This window comes from Vicia villosa, unplaced genomic scaffold (assembly GCF_029867415.1).
Source record: "Vicia villosa cultivar HV-30 ecotype Madison, WI unplaced genomic scaffold, Vvil1.0 ctg.000538F_1_1, whole genome shotgun sequence".
Taxonomy (NCBI): Eukaryota; Viridiplantae; Streptophyta; class Magnoliopsida; order Fabales; family Fabaceae; genus Vicia; species Vicia villosa.
The window spans coordinates 786,815-805,446 of NW_026705247.1; positions in this window are offsets into that span (position 1 = coordinate 786,815).

Sequence of the window (18,632 nt, forward strand, 5' to 3'; positions counted from 1 at the left end):
ATTCTACAATCAATTTTACCCATCATAACCTAAATCTATTCAATTACTAGGGATTAACAGTCATAATTCCAATCCAATATATGAACACAAACAACAGAATATAGAATCTATTGAATCCAACAATACTCCTAATCCACACTATTATTCATGATACGATAATAGAGATTAAATGGAGAGTCCCCCCTTACCTTAGCCAAATTCTTGATCTTTGGGTCTCTCCCTCTACAGTTCTCCTTCACGTTCTTCGTGTTCCTAAAACCTCTGTTCTTTCACGTTCTTTCTTTGTTTCCCCAAATTCCAATTGTTTTATGAAAATAATAATAAAATTAGTAAAAGGATTACTATATCACACCCCTTTCTTTTACTATTTCCTCATATGGCCCAAACACCATAAACCATTATTTCCATTATTTTCCACAAAATTCTTAATAATTCTAATTATTAATTCAATATTCCAATTAAATTAATATTTAAATTATACGGGTGTTACATGACTTGTGTATCATCTTGCTTGTTTGTGAAGAAATGAGAAAGTTATGGTTTCAATGGTGAGGTACAAAACTTTAAGCATGCTTGCAAAGTTTTGATTTGATCTTAGAGGCTTGCTTGTGGGTTTTATCTTACTTTTAAGGCAGAAGAGACATTGTAGTGGCTCAAGGAGTAGACTTTTTGCATAAAGCTAATTTGACTAGAATGGAAGTGTTAACTTTGTGCCATTAATGGAATGATCAATTGGATAATGGCTTAAACACTTGGATTATAGCTCAAAAGCAAGTGTAATATTATGATTATGGTGCTTTGAACAAGTTAAATGAGCTGCAAGAAAGGAATCTTTCAAATTTGAACAAGTTTGGTTCATAACTTCTTCACTTTCTGCATGTTCTTCTTCATTTTCAAGTGCTCATTGTGTCATATTGACAAACTCATATCTCATGAATGGAGCCATGAATTTTTATGCTACTTATCTCTTTGGAAAGCCCTTGATACATACTTCAAATGAGTATTTAAAAGTTTCCTCAAACTCTTTTTGGATCATTGAGAAAAATGGCCATAAAGTTAAGAAAAAATCCAAGTAAAACACTTGAAAATTTCTCTAAGTCTTTTGAAAGTTATCTTCTTAATTCCATATCTCTCAAAATAATTACTTTTTGAAAAAAGTTCCAATGTGATAAGTTTTTTGTTTTTCCAAGATATAAAACTTTCATGTTGGGAGATTTTTGAGTGTGTGAGCAAAATTTGGAGATCCATGAATTAGGTCAAAATACACTTAAAAACCCTAATTTGACTTTTTGTTGACTTTTTTATTCTTGATGAATTCTTTGAATTTTCTTTGATCAAATGTCTTAAATATCCATATGATGATGATTTGGATTCTTAAAAGTCCATAGTTGACTATTTTCCTCAAAAGTCAAAGGTTGACTTGCGCAGTTGACTTTTTCCAAATGAACTGCAGTTTTGTGATTTCCTAATGAATCAAGATCTCATCTTCATATGAATGATATGAATGGACTATAATGTTGATTTGGATATCCTGAATTATATTTTGAGTCTTGGAACCATCTCCCGATTAAAAGTCAACCCTTCAATAAAATTAGGTCAAAAACCCTAATTTGAGCTTCTGATGAACTTGAAGGTGATTGATCTTGCACTGACCCATATTTGGACCTTGGTTTTTATTGGAGAACCCTTTGAATCATAGAATAATGTTGAATTTCTTTGTGGGCCTCAAAACCCTAACATGCTTAGCTTCCTCTTGATTAGTCTCCTGACTTGGGACACAAGCAACAAACAACAATTTTTTTTTGTATTTTTTGGGTTAATAAATGATAGATGCATGATGATAATGATGACAATGCTGATCCTAATATTTAAGATATGGTGGGATCTCAGTGGTCAAAAATTGGGGTGCAACAGATGCCCCTATTTAAGTTCCTGATACCTGATGAGAGGAAGATGGAATCTTCGTCTCAGCACGATAGGAGGGACTTAAATACAAAAGATAGCACAATTTTAGAACCTGAGAGCCCACATGCATGATATGAAAGCAACATATATTTTTTATTTTCATTTGGAATAAACAAAAAACATCCTTCCTTTAAATTGGGAGGGAGGAAAGAGATCTACTGGGGACATATGATAGACAACCCTTGACACTTGAGCGATGTAACAGACTTTGGTAAACTCAAGATTTTTACAGAACAAGGTTTAAAGGGGTTCTAGATTCTCTCAGAACAAAGGGGGTCAATCACAGATTCTCTCGTAATGACAAAGATATGTTATGGATTCACACATAACACAACACCGAGCTATGGATTATCGCACAACCAGGTCAATCTTCTCCATGGGTTTCTTTCACATGCTGGGGAAGGAAATCAACGGGCTCTCTTAATTAACTATCTCATACGCTGGGGAGACTCACCATTCACAAGGGATAATAAACTTCAACATGAACTGTCCCGGCGCTGGAGGAACTAACCATTCATAATAGTCTTCAACTAATCATTCATAAATAACTTTAACATGAACTGTCTCGACACTGGAGAGACTAACCATTCATAAATAACTTCAACAAGAACTGTCCCGATGTTGGGGAGACTAACCATTCATAAATAACTTCAACATGAAATATCCCGACGCTCAAGAGAGTAACCATTCATAAATAACTTCAACATGAACTGTCTCGACGCTGGAGAGACTAACCATTCATAAATAACTTTAGGTTCTTCAATAGACCTTCTTCATCATCTATGGTGAATCTTCTATAGTGAACTATCTTCTTACACCAAGAGACTAATCACATGCAAAATCAGGTTCTTCAACAGACTGTTTTCATCATTTTGAGAAGGCCAACCATCTATTGTGAAACTTATATCATTCCCAAACTTCTTTGCTGAAAATATTTTCTTGCTCCGTAGAGACTGTCATCTTCTTTCAAGAAGGAAATTGGGAACACACAAGCTACCCAAATAAAGAGACCATTACTTGTTGTCAGGTAATAACTGCAATAGTAATTGATGGGGATATAAATCCAACTCTCCAAGGAACCAGAAGCAGGTTCATGTTTGAAAATATCAGGTCTTCAATTGTGCAAAATAAACGTACTATGAGAATCCGGGATTCGCTGATCCAAATAATGATATCTGCTGGAGACAAAATTCAGTCCAAGGCGGAGTTAGAATGAAACGCCAAACAAGACACTTCCCATTGAGGAACAAGCTCAAAAATGGGGGGATCCATCCTATCTACAGACACGTTAATAAGCTGAAACAAGATCTTCCCACAAGGAACAAACTCTCTGGGGAAACATAAAAATTAAGGGTCTTTCTGCCTAAAGCTGATGCTTAAAGGGAAGGAGTAAAGACATTGTTTGGGGAATAATAAGCTTATCATATCAACAAGATGCAAATAATGTGCATGAATATGTGATGTATGAATGCATGAGTGCATAAGTGAGTGTTATGTGCATACTGACAAAACAAACATATGATAAGATGACCACGCTAGGAAACGACAACACCATGATATATACTCGCCCGATTGTTAATAACATCTTCCGTTAGGGATGCAATTCCTGCAGGGGAAGAGAATACTCTTCAAACCAATCTTCATTATCAAAGGATTCATTCTAAGAAGAAAACCCGTTGAACAGGGGAACATATTTCGAGAAGAAAACCTATCTTTGGCTAGAGACAACTCGTGTCAAGACCTATTGCTTCGTAGGAATGAAATCAGTTGGTGCTTTCGTTTCTTGTTTTGAGAACCAACTCTCCTGGGGATCTTAGGTCAACATTCTCCTCTGTATTCAAGAGTCTTAAAAAAATGTTCTATCTTTTTATTTTGAAAAACAACTTTTGACTTTGTTTCAAATCAGTTTATTTCAAAACAATATTTTGCAAGATAGAATAAAATAAGAATTCCAAGAAATGAGATAAGGATCGAATTTTCATTAATGGAATGGTAGTATGCGAAAGACAAGACTCCATGGATTACAAAGTTTGAAAAATGGTAACTTTTTCAGGAAATGGTACACTGAAATACAATGATCACTAGTCTCCCTACAAACTTTGAATATCACGCGTACGCTGACGTCGGTTATGAGTCTTCATAAAATCTTCAGGATGGTTAGGTGATACCGGATGTGGTTACTTTCCATATTCTCTAATTTTTGCATGAATTGCATTTGTAGGTTTCAATTCATCGGGATGTTTTCCTTTTCTTTTATTTTCTCTAATTTTTGCCTGGACCGCCATTTCAGGTTTTCAGTCCCCCGAGACGTTCATTTTTTCCTAAGTCTCCCTTTCAGGTTTTCAACTTAGCGAGCTTCTTTCTTTTTTCTTTCTTTAGGCGAAGTATTTCTTGACCATATCGGTATTCACGAGACGTGGGAATTCTTCACCATCCATAGTCGTAAGAGTCAAAGCACCACCTGAGAAGGCTCTCTTAACAACAAATGGGCATTCATAATTGGGAGCCCATTTTCCCCTGGGATCGGGTTGAAGAGGTAATATCTTCTTGAGCACGAGATCGCCTTCCTTGAGTCTTCTAGGTCTGACTTTCTTGTGAAAGGCTCTCTTCATTCTTTCTTGGTAAAGTTGACCATGGCATAGTGCGTTCATTATTTACTCTTCAATAAGATTCAACTTATCGTATCTATCTTGGCACCATTCAGCTTCTGATAACTTGACTTCCATTAGGATCCTTGAGGAGGGAATCTCAACCTCTATCGGGAGTACGTCTTCCATGCCATATACCAAGGAGAAATGTGTTGCCCCGGTCGAAGTGCGAACTGTAGTACGGTACCCATGCAGAGCAAGAGGGAGCATTTTATGCCAGTACTTGTAAGTTACAACCATCTTCTGGATAATATTTTTGATATTCTTGTTAGCTGCTTCTACCGCTCCATTCATCTTAGGACGGTAGGGAGAGGAATTGTGATGTTCAATTTTGAACTCACCACATAACTCTTTCACCATCTTGTTGTTCAGATTGGAACTGTAATACGGTGAACCGACTTTAAAGAAAATGTCACGGTAAGAAAGAGTCGCCACCGACTTTTATTTTATCCAATTTAATACAAAGGATAAAAGAACAGGAAAAAACCTTTTAAAAGAAAATTTGAGTTCGGGGGGTAATTTATACAAAGGGAAGGTGTAAGGCACCCTTTGCATCCATGGTTTTCCATGGGCTCTTAATTGCTTAGCTCTTTAGTTTTCAAAAGTTTAGAAATGAAATAAGGACTTTAGCTTCTAAATAAGTGTAGCCTTTTTGAAGGTTTTTGATAAAAAAAGGGTAAAAAGAATTTAAACCAGAGCAGGCAATTAGGAGGTAATTACCTTAAAATTATAAAAATTCTTTTAGCCTTTCAGGGCTATCCATACCATAGGAAGGTAGGAAGTCCTTTTATTGGAGGTTGAAGGGTCATCGAGAGTTCGCTCGCCATAAGACTATCCCTTGCCATAGAGAGGGCAGGTAGTCTAAGGGAGGGATAAAATAATCATTTTAGGCAACCAAAGAGGACGCCTCAGCAATTGAAAGGGACAATCACATCATATTGTAGGCAATTTCGAGGGACGGGATCATATAACCGAAGGCAACATCGAAGGGACTTATGATCTTTAGTGATAAGAATGAACTGAGGGCAACATTTGCCGAGGCATCCTCGTATCCGAGGGACTTGACTATTTTTTAGTATAATTAGAGGCAACAGTATAAGGCAACAAGAGGGGTTACCATTAAAGGTGTGTGGGTGCTCAATCACGTGGTTGATTCAGATATATTATCTTGTAATAAATTATTCTAAATTCAATTCGAGGTTTTCACGCCCTAAATTACTAACCACGCAGTTATAATGCAAAGCATAACAGTTTAAGTGCCTTCAAGGCCAAACAATACAAACCAGAAGCAGTTACAAAATATATAGACATGGGGAAGGAGGAAAAAGCAATAAGATAACCTAATAAAATAATAGGTTAAACACAAGTTATAATATCGGAGAAATTAAAGGAGAATGAGTTTTAGGATTACCGAAGGTTTGAGCTTTAATCGGTTGATAACTCTGAAAATTATTGAAGGAAAAAAAACAAGGGTGAGTGCATTACAAATTCATTAGCGGTTGAAGCAAACCCTAATTTAATCCATAAGGCAAAAATAAAAGTAAAATGATATTAAATTAAATAAAAAAATTTAAAGACTTAGCTTTTCGATCTGGTATGGCGCGTAGCCGGAGGATCTTGGTGAACCCTGAAAAGTCAGACACAAAGAAGAGAAATTTTAGTGCATGAGTGATCTAATTACAAACCTCACAAACCTGATTAGGGCACAAGTTAACCATGGTTAATACAGTAAAATAAAAACTAAATTAATTAATTATTGGTTTTCAACATAATTAATTAAATTGGCAAAAGTATGTTTTCGATTATCTAACCCTTTTAATTTAATCAATTAATAAAAATATTGACCTAATCAAATAATTAAACATTTTTATTAACAACTAAATTAAATTAATTACCTAATTATTCTAATTCAAGTTAATTATCTAATAAAAGTATAAAAAAAAAAACTTGATTTTAATTAAGTAAAAAAAACATTTTTGTTGTTATGTAACAGGGATTTTAAAAAAAGAAAAGAATTTGGATACAAAAATAAATAAAATATTAATAAAAAATAAATAATAAAATTGAATTAAATAAAAAAAATAAAAAGAAAAAGAAACTTAGCGAAATTGATCCAGTGTGGCGAGGCTTAGAAGTGTATGGTGGACTGCGCTTTCTCACACGTTGGATTTAATGCGTAGATGATCATATGGCCATTGTAACGAGGTGTACGCATGTGCCGGCGGACGAGGAGCACCAGATCACTCAGCATCCCCAACATTCAGCGCACCACTTTTATTTGAAATTGACCAATGGCGTGCTGCCACATGATCATCTTCAAGCTCCAACTGTCGTTTTAGACCATGAACCTATAGCGACGGTTCTTGGCGTCACCATAGCACCTGCAACATACTAACAACACAAATATGCAACGAAAACTCAAGACGAGACCATGGTTAGACTTGGTTCATCCATACGAACTCAACCATGGCCTTAATGTGGCCCAATTTCACCTATAACGAAAAAACCTAAAAACAAAACCCTAGGATCCGACAATGGTAGTTTATGATATAGACACACAAACAATGAATTAACCGCCCAGAAATGTTCAATGCATCATAACAAACAAGATTATATGATCAAAATGTATTTATGCATCATGAATCATTAAAAACGAGATTGAGTTCAAGTGTGTGCAAACCGCGACTAATTGTAGATGATTCTGAGTGATTCAACCTTGGAGAATGATGGGAACAGCTTTAGGGTACTTCATAGAACGTGTTTGATCCTTCAAATCCCTTTGAATCAAGCTACAAAAGCCAAAACAATTTTGAATTTTTCTTCAACTTTATGGACTTAGTTAGGGCTCTATACTGCAGAATTTCGTCCCCTATGCATCTGAATGAATTCCCTACTTATAGTGGTACAAATTAGGTTAACAAAATTGGCTTGAATCCTTTTAAATCTTTGATTGCCATTAGAGAAAATTTGATTTGCGATATGGCTTTAAATCTTTCTAATTATGGCCAAATTGATCCAATCTTCTTCCAATTATCATGTGCACGAAATTTGATTGAATATTGAGACATTATTGATGATTGTATTTGATCCAAATCATATCTTTACCAAATATTTGATTTTTACTTGATTATTTCAATTTTAAATGAGTAAAAAATTCATATAAAATTGAATAAATATCATAAATTCGTGGCAAGGGGATTTGATATCTTAGATGACTTGGGGAACAATATTAGGCCAAGAAAGATTGGGTCTCTTTGCAAGAAAATCCAATTTAAGGTCTTTTGCTTCACATTTTTTTCCTTCAAAATTGCCTAACTTTGACAAGGCATATCTCCCTCAATTTTTAAGATATGGAGGAGTTCTAAGACGTTTTGGAAACCTCAAGATGTCCTCTACAAGCCACTTTGGAAGATTTTTTCCATTTGAGGATTTTATCTTGATGATATTGGTTTTGACAAAAAACTGCTTTTGGTTGACTTTCAAAAATGACCTATAATCTTTTGATCCATATCTCTCAAATGAAGCATTTTTAGACTTGGCTTGTGAGAGACAAAATTGTAGAGAATTCAATTTCCTTCCAAATGAGCTTTTGATAGGAAATTTTTTGATATTCCATGTGGAAGTTATGGCTGTTCAAAGTTCAGTTGACTTTTAGTCCAAAAACCCTAATTTAGAAACTTTGAATTTTGTTGATTTCTGAACTTTTCTTGATGAATCATGATCATTCCTTGATCAAATGATGAATGATATTTAAAAATAAGGATGTTGACAAAAAATCAGGAATCTTGACTGTACTTTGACCACAATTGACTTTTAGGTCAAACTAGTCGACTATTGTCTTTCTAAGCAATTGACTGGACAATCCTTGGAATTGAAGCTTGTACTTTGCCATAGAGATAGTTTGAAACATCATACGCCATATGAAATCCATTGGATTCTTTGATTCATTGATTTTCTTTAGAGAATTCAAAACCCTAGTTGCTTGAGCCATTGTTTAGGAGGATGTGTCTTTGAGCCTTGAATTTTGGTATGAGCTTGAAAGGAGAAATGAGATAGGAAAATTTTGGAGTATTACAGGAACCATTATCAGTAATGACTCTGTTGGGTACACCATAGCAAGATATGAGATTGTTCTTGATAAATCTTACCACCACTTGTCGAGTAACATTGGCGTAAGAAGTGGCTTCGACCCATTTGGTGAAGTAATCAATGGCGACCAGGATGAAACGATGTCCATTTGAAGCCTTAGGTTCAATCATTCCAATCATATCAATTCCCCACATAGATAAAGGCCATGGAAAGGAGATAACGTTGAGAAGCATCGGAGGCACATGGATCTTATCAGCATAGATCTGGCATTTGTGCCACTTCTTCACATATCTATAACAATCAGATTCCATTGTCATCCAATAGTAACCTGCTCTCAGTATCTTTCTTGTTATTTCATGTCCGTTGGTATGAGTGCCAAAAGATCCTTCATGAATTTCTTGCATTAATTGGTTTGCTTCGTGTCTATCCACGCATTTGAGCAATATCATGTCAAAGTTTCTCTTGTAGAGCACATCTCCATTTAGGAAGAAATTATCGGACAATCTTCTCAAATTTCTTTTGTCTTTGCTTGATGCCCAAGGTGGGTACTCTTGTTTTTGTAAGAATATTTTAATGTCATAAAACCATGGCTTGTCATTTGTGACAACTTCAACAGTGAATACATGAGTCGGCCTATCCAGGCGCATGATTGTAATTTGAGGAGCTTCATTTGGAAAATTCACTTGATACATGGAAGCTAGAGTAGCCAATGCATCTTCCATTTGATTTTCCTCACGAGGTATGTGATGAGATTCAACTTTGTTGAAGAAGGTTAGCAGTCTTCGGGCATAATCTTCGTAAGGAATTAAACCAGGATGACGGGTTTCCCATTCTCCTTTGATTTGATTAATGACTAGAGCAGAATCTCCATACACATCCAGAAGCTTGATTCTAAGATCAATTGGCTTCTTCTAGTCCCATGATACAAGCTTCGTACTCTGCCATATTGTTGGTGTAGTCGAACATCAGTCTTGCAGTGAACGGTACATGAGAACCTCATGGCATAACAATGAGTTCCCCAATTACTCTACCATAAGCATAACAACTCCATCAAAGACCAAACCCCATCGAGATTCGAGACCAGGTCCTTCTCCATGTAAAGGATCATCATAATCTTTTGATTTCAAATACATGATTTCTTCATCCGGGAAATCGTCTCGTAAAGATTGATCATCATCAATAGGTTGGGAGGCCAAATGATCGGCTAAAACACTTCCTTTGAATGATTTTTGGGCACGATATTGGATGTCGTACTCTGATAATAACATCTTCCAGCGGGAAATTCTTCCAGTTAACGCAGGCTTTTCAAACAAGTATTTGATTGGATCCATTTTGGATATGAGATATGTCGTATGAGTCAGCATGTACTGCCTTAGCCGGCGAGCAGCCCATACAAGAGTGCAACAAGTTTTCTCGAGCAGTGAATATCTTGTTTCACAGTCGGTATACTTTTTGCTCAAGTAATAAATGGCATACTCTTTTCGACCAGACTCGTCTTGCTGACCCAGGACACATCTCATAGAATCTTCAAGTACGGTCAAATACAGGATCAGAGGTGTTACTTCCACTAGAGAGCTTAAAATTGGAGGTTCCAACAGGTATTCTTTGATATCCTCAAAATCTTTTTGACATTCTTCTGTCCATTTACACTCTTAGTCTTTACGGAGAAGCTTAAAGATCGGTCCACAAGTTGCAGTCATGTGAGATATAAATCTGGAGATGTAATTCAATCGTCCAAGAAATCCTCTGACTTGTTTTTCTGTTTTTGGAGGAGGCATTTCTTGAATGGCTTTGACTTTTTCGGGGTCAAACTCAATACCTCTTTGGCTAAAGATGAATCCTAGTAGCTTTCCAGAGCGGACACCAAACGTGCACTTACTTGGATTCAAACGCAGCTTGTATTTTCTCAAACGTTGGAACAACTTCAGTAGGTGCCCCACATGTTCTTCCTTTGATGCAGACTTGGCAATCATGTCATCCACATAAACTTCAATTTATTTGTGAATCATATCATAGAAGAGAGTCGTCATGGCTCTTTGGTAAGTTGTTCCAGCATTCTTTAAACCAAATGGTATCATGATTTGATTGTAACCCGAGAATCCATCCATAAATGAGAATACTTTAAACTTAACAGTACTATCCACCAGCATGTCAATGTGGGGCAGCAGGAAATCATCTTTTGGACTTGCTCTGTTTAAATCTCTATAATCAACACACATTCTGATTTTTCCATCCTTCTTGGGAACGGGAACTATGTTGGCCAACCATTGAGGATATTTTGATGTGACGAGAAAAACAACACTAATTTGCCTTTGTTCCTCTTCTTTGATATTGTCTGCCATATCTGGGTGAGTTCTTCTCAACTTTTGCTTAACAGGCGGACATTCTGGCTTTAACGGTAATCTGTGCTCTACAATAGTGGTATCCAACCCAGGCATATCTTGATAGATCCAAGAAAAGACATCCACATATTCTCTCAACAAATCAACCATTTTATCTTTGACGCTTGCTTCTAACAATGCCCCAATTCACACTTCTCTTTTCTCTTCTTCAGTACCCAAATTGATTACTTCCAAAGGCTCTTTATGCGGCTTAATGATCTTTTCCTAGTGCTCAAGTAGACGGGTGATCTCTTCACTACTCCCTTCTTCAACTTCATACTCAAGGTATTCAAAGTTGGGAGGGGGCCTAGGATCATTGTTTTCAGCGGGTTTATCAAGAGATAATCTGCACATGATTTATGTTTTGCTTTTTAAGAACAAATAAAAGAAAAGGTGTATGTGCAAATTTTGAGAAAAACAATTTTGATTGATTTTATGGGTTTTTTTGAAGTTGTTACCATTTTCAGAAAAAGATAAAAGATAAACAAAAGGGAAGCAAAAATTGCTTTTTTTTAATGATTTGAAACAAAGCCCTACATAAGCTCACTTTTGTCTTGGGCAGAACAAAAGGAATTATTTTAAATAGCCTGACACATTACTCTTTTGCCTTGGGCAGAGCGAAAGGTTTTTTTAAAAGACAGAAGATTACTTAGACTCGTGAACAACAGAAGAGATGCTGACGGAAGTCCAGTTAGAGTTGTCCTCTCTACGCGTCACGAAGCTTGAACATTCTAGAACATCTTCAATGATAGCAACTATGTCTTGTTTATCTGGGTTGATGTAGCCAGCACTTTGAAAAGTCTTATGCAGAGTATTGATGCAGCTTCCATACTCAGATTCTTTTCCTTTTAACTTCTGGGATGTGAATCCTAGACCACTTTTGTTCTTGTTGGTGGGGAGTTCAATAACTTGCCCCCAGACTTCATAAGATCCTTGGGCAACCACTTGTTGGGCGTTTATCCAGGATGAAATAGACGCACGAGCTTTCTTTTCACATTCAAGATTAACGACTCTTAAGGCTTGGGATTGTGCTGTAATTTTTCCAATGTTAGGAACAGGGGATAGTTGACAAACAAACATGGTATGTTCCCTATAAACAGTTATTAATTTGTCCTTTAGAGGGTATTTCAACATCCGGTGAAAAGTGGAAGGAACGGCTTTAGCATTGTGAATCCAAGGTCTTCCCAACAAACAGCTGTAAGCAGGATAAATCTCCATCACTTGAAAGGTGATATCAAAATCACGAGGTCCGATGCTGATAGGAAGATCAATCTCTCCAATCACAGTGCGTGAGAAACCTTCAAAAGCCAGTACGCTAACCCCATTTGGTCTAAAAGGTTCCCCTTGATAGGATAAACTTTCCAAGGTGCTCCATGGCATAATGTTCAGAGATGAACCACCATCTACCAGCACATATGTCAAAGTGTTGTCTTCATACTTTGATGATATGTATAGGTCACGGTTGTGCTTCGAAATCCTTTGAGGAACTTCTCGCATCATATTGTCAAGTGGCCCATATATCATTTCTTCCTCAATGTAATTGTGCCCTTTTCTTCCTTTGATTTCTTCGTCTAGCAAACCAAGACCTATCAGAGTCAGAATGTCTTCTTGGAGATTAGCACAACCTCGTGTGCTTCCTTCACAAGCGGGACAACTATCATGTCTAAAGTCAATTATGTGGGATCTCAGTGGGATCTAATATGATGACAATTATAATCCTAATATTTAAGATATGGTGGGATCTCAATGGTTAAAAATTGGGGTGTAACATGTAGCCAATCTGAAATGCAGAAGAACACATAAAAAAAGGATCGATAATGCAAAATCATACCTAAACCTTTAATCTCTGGATTTCATGGTTCTAGATAAAGGTATCTTACGATTTGAAAAATTACTTAGTAAGTTAAGTTTTCGCTCATCCCCGAATAGATTGGTAGACGGACTTTGAATCTATTATTCATTAGAACAAGCGTGCATAACTCACTCATGAAATCTTGGTAACATTGATCGAATTATAAATATGATACATTAAATAAGGCCTTGTGTCTCTGTTATACCCCAAAATTTGCCCGCATCTTTTTTCAAGAAAACTCCAATCTGAAAATTAAGAGTCTCATATAATCATGGATTTTTATTTCAACAAATATCCTGACATATGAAATACTTAGTTTTTAGAATTTTTCTTATACAGTAATTTGGCTTGCAGTTGAATTTATTCTTACGCAAACGCCAAATACTGTTTATTACTTCACACATGCTATTTATTTATTTACAGATAAATAGTACTGACACAATTGGTACAGAATTAAGTCTTTTGCAGGCGCAGAATCAGGAAACTCAGACTGTACTGGTAATAGTAAATAATAGTTATTTATTATGTCTGTGTTTTTTTTAACAAGTCATGTAAATAAACTTTCATTTTTCACATAAAACAAAAACAAAAACAACAAAAAAAGAAAATTAACTTTGACTGTTGATTTTTCACTCTAACTGCTACGTCAATACCTGAACAGTCAGTTGACAGCCAAACTGCTGGCAGTACAATTCTCAGTGTTTTGTACCATCAATCAAATCAATCTTTTGCAATTCAAAATTCCAAGATTTTTGTTCTAGAAGTCTTCTGAATATCACGCGATTAGCAGAGACTCAACACTGCACAAAAATCAAGTACGCTTAACTGTCTCCTACACAAACAGTCCCTGACTAGGGTTTTCTTGTTTTTACAGGAGAAACAAGTTTTTGAGACCTCAAATGGATTTCATGCACATCCATATATCTCAAAGTACCATCATACAAATTTTCAAACTTCAATTCACTCAGACGCACCGTCAGCAGCTCAAACAGTCAACAGACGACCCGTTTGACCAAAAAGTCAACAGACAGCCAAAAATGAAGTTTTTTGTCAAAGTCCATATTTTGTCAAAGGATTCATCATTTGATCATTGGATGATCATAATTCATCAAGGAAAGATAAAAAATCAACAAAACCCTAAGATTCAAAATTAGGGTTTTTGCCTGAAAAGTCAACTCAACTTTGACTGGTCATAACTCTCTCATCCTTCATCCAAAAAATTCAAACCAAAGCTCATTTTGAAGGAAATTCAATTATCTTTCAAATGCAATTGATCCCATGGTCATTGCATTCACCATTTGAAAAATATGACCAAAGACATTACAGGCCATTTTCAAAGTCAACAAAAAGACACTTTTTTCAAAAGGACACACAAGGAGCATCAAAAATCATTTTGACATGAGACCAAATACATTGGTTAGAGGACTCTTTGAGGTTTCCAAAAAGTGCAAGATCTCCTTCATATGACAAAAATTGAGGGATTTACACCTTGTTGAAGTTGGCTAAATTTTGGGAAAATGCATGAAATCAACATTGCTCAAAAATGTATTTTTTCCAAATGGGGCCAAGTTTTCATGGTTCAAACATCATTTCCATAATATTATGGGCCTTCCAAGACCAAGACTAAGCCCATACCATTTTTATTCATTTTTTGCTTAATTTTATCTTATTTTAAGATTAAATTAAAAGGAAAAATGAATGGATAATATGTAGCTTACAATCTAAGCATGAGTCACCCAAGGAATCTCTGATTTTCTGCAGAGAATTGAAGCACAAGGCAAGAGAAGTAAAGGAGAGCAAGACTTGGTCAAATATTCAAGGATTTTTAATATTTAAAAATCAAACTTTCAACCAAGCAATCAATGCTCTTAGCTTCACTTCCAAGCAGCTCTTGGCCTATAAAAGAAGTGGAATACATCAACAACAAGACACACACGAAATTATAGCCAAGGCATAGCAAGAAAACTCATCAAATTTCTCAAAATTTCCATACACTTTGTAATTTTCGAATTCCATATTCCAATCAATATCAATACAAAACAATCATTCCAATCATCTTCTAAGATCATATAAAGTAAGAATGAACCCTTAATATGGTCCCATGAGAGTCGTAACACATGCATAGTGTTCTTCATGTTCATACATAAGTAATTTTCGTTTTCCTATATTTAATCAACCTCAATGTAATCTAATCATTCCAATGAGTTCATGTGGTCCCATAAGCTAGATCTGGGCCTTAACATGTAAGCTCCCACGTGAGAATCATTCCATGCCATTAACAAAGGTTCATGCATGTTCAAACTTCAACTCCATCGAACCCATAGCTACAGCTCTCAAACAGCGAAACTAACATCATATTTGGACTTAGAGCATCCTAATTATGGGATCTGGGTCACTTGCTATTATTCCTAACGCTAACTTTTGCAAGTTTGTGAAGCTACCAAAAATGGCGTTTTTATCGTAAAAATAGAGGAGGTTTAAAACCCCCGCTATTTGTTTGAAAAAATAAGAGAGACGGAGGTTGAAGACGACCACGCGTCCAAGCGTGGTTCGTCAGTCAAAGCTGACTCTTCCCTCCGCTCGCGTGGCTCTTGATCATTGGCTGGTCAACCAGTCTTCCCATCCACGCGTGCACTTGTGGGTCCCAGTCAGAAAGTTTGAATCTCCTTGGATTCAGCACATGTTCCCCACCATCATATCATGCTCCCTCATGATCTGAGCCCTTGGATCTTCTCAACTCTCCATCTAACGCTCTCAGCCTTGCAGCCACACCATAACTCATCATGATTAACCACACATGATCATGCTCTATTTTATTTTTCTATTTTATTTTAGTTTCTTTGCAAAATTAATTAAAAATAGTTTTAAAAATCCAAAAAATACACAAAAAATATTTTTAGACTTCTAAAATAATATATTATTTTCTGAAATAAAAATATTTTATTTTTCTTCATAATTTCAATATTTTGCATAATTAATTAGTATATATTTATATATTTGCTTTTTAATTATTCTAACCAATCAAAAATCATAAAAAAATTGTTCTTTATATAAAATATTGTTTATATATTATAAACTAATTTTGTACATATTTAGGATAATTTTCTCTTTAAGTTTTAATTATTTGTATAATTATTTGCATAATTATGTCTTAATTAACTTAATCAATTTCAAATCAATTTCAAAAATTCCAAAAAAATTAGTTTTGTTTTAAAATTAATTGACAAATATTTTGTACATATTTTGAACTTAATTTCTAGGTTTAAATCTATTTTCATCTTTTTTCTTCATTTTAATTTAATTAATCATGCATTAATTATAATTAAAATAAATCATAAAAAATCCAAAAAACATGCCTTTTATTTTTCTTGCAATTTAAATTCCTAAATAAATGTATAGGATGTCAAATTCATGTAAATAGGCTAGTTTATATTTCCTGCACAATCGATGTAATAGCGTAGATTTACTTTCCGCACTTTACATTTCCGCATCTTAATTTCCAGCAAATATAAACTGCGTGTATGTCAAAGATAAAATTGAACCGTTAGATCACTAACTTCAAAGATAAAATATCTAAATCCAATCACAATCACACTTGCACCTCTTAAGGTAATCCCTTCTCATTCTTTTCAAAATCAAAGTCAAAATTCTACTGTTTCGAGTACAAAATCGAACCTTTTGTTTGTATCCGGTGAAAGGATAGATTTTTAAAGGAAATAGGATAAAGACCTTACAACTCAGGGTAGACCTCCTAGTTTGCTTGCTCAAATCAAAACAAACAAAATTCTCATACACTGTTGTTTTTCAAAACAAAACTTTCCAAAAAGACAATATTTTGTATACATCCAAACACGGATCATTACAAAGTTAACGTTCTTTTTAAAACATCTTTCGAAAGATAAACAAACATTTTGTATACATCCGCACAAGGATCATTACAAATTCAATTTACAAAGGTATTTGAAACCACATATGAGCATTCTAAAGCAATTGAAAAGTAATCGAAAAACAAGTGAGCTAAGCAAACTTAAGAGCCCATGGATAACCATGGATACAAAGGGTGCTAACACCTTCCCTTTGTATAACCTACCCCCTTACCCAGAATTTCTTAAAGGTCTTTTTTCTGTTTCTTTTATAAACCTTTCCTTAATTGGATAAAATAAAAGGTCGGTGGCGACTCTGTGAATTTTCAAAATGCGAAAGCATAAGCGATAAAAAAGAGTCAGTTCACGTATCTCTCCCGCTTAGAGGTATGGCCCGAAAAAAACGGAGGTCCACAGTCTCATATCCTTTTCATGAGAATTTAAGAGTCAAGCCTTTGAATTCTATGAAGCGGCACCACTTTATTCTCATATAGGTAGACTATAGGGATGAAAACAGGTCGGGTTAGGTGCGAGTTTCACACTATCCAAACTCGCACCTGAAATTGACACCCAAACCCGAACCCAAATCCAAATGCTATTCGGGTGACAAAATAACACCCACGCCCACATTCGCTGGCTTCGGGTTTTTCACCCAAACCCGAACCCGCAGCAAAATACATAAAATACATTTTTCATACAATTTTCCTACGACTTTCAACAATATATTATATATATATAAGCGCGTGTGATTTCGGGTTTCGAGTGCGGGTTTCACACTACCCAAACCCGCACCCGAACCCAAACCCAGTCAACTCGGGTTTTCACCCGTTGACTCGGATTGGGGTGCGGGTGGGCCCTGTAGATTTGGGTGTGCTTTCCATCCCTAGTAGACTATATCAGAAATGCACCCATAATCATGCATTCCAACAAACATATGCTATATGTCTATTAAGAGGAAAACTTTATGCTACCACATTTATGCTTATGGTCCAAATAGGTTTACCCCTTGGGATGTGTCATACCCCAAAATTTGCCCACACTATTTCTCCTATTCAAAATCAAATCAAGATACAAAGCTCCAAGACACACTCTCCTACACAAGGCTCTAAAACTAGGGTTTGGGTTGTTCAAAAGAAAATCAGTGAATCAATGGCTCCGAGGCATCTCATATGGCTCAATATATCTCACATCATCTCCATGGCAAGTATCAAGTCTCGATTCAAAGGATTGGTCACTTAATGGTTCAGAAAGTCAACCAAAAGCAGTTTTTTTTTTGTCAAATCCAACATCATCAAGATAAATTCTTCAAATGGAAAAAAGCTTCCAAAGTGGCTTGTATAGGACATCTTGAGGTTTCCAAAAAGTCCTAGAACATCTCCATATGATAAATATTGAAAGAGTTATGACTTGCGCAAGTGGGACGATTTTTGTGAAAATACATGAAGGCCAAAATGGTTAATGTTGAGTTTTTGACTAATTGGGCCTATCATGTGGATTCTAAACATGTCCATGACCTCATGAGAAGCCCATAATCATTTTTCTACCTATTTTATGATTTTTATTATTATTTAATCTTGGATTTATTTATTTAAATACAAATTAAATCAAAAAAATCATAAATTGGTAATTAAAAGACCATATATTTGTTCTCAATCAATTCAAATCTATTTCAGGATCAGTCAAAAAGTGGAGAAGAGATTAAGAATGGGAATTGGACCAATTTAGGAAGATTGGATAATCAAATTCAATCATATCCAAATCAAATTTCAATCATAAGAACCAATCAAATTCCTTCCAAAAATGTTAACCTAATTGATCCTCTATAAAGAGAGAA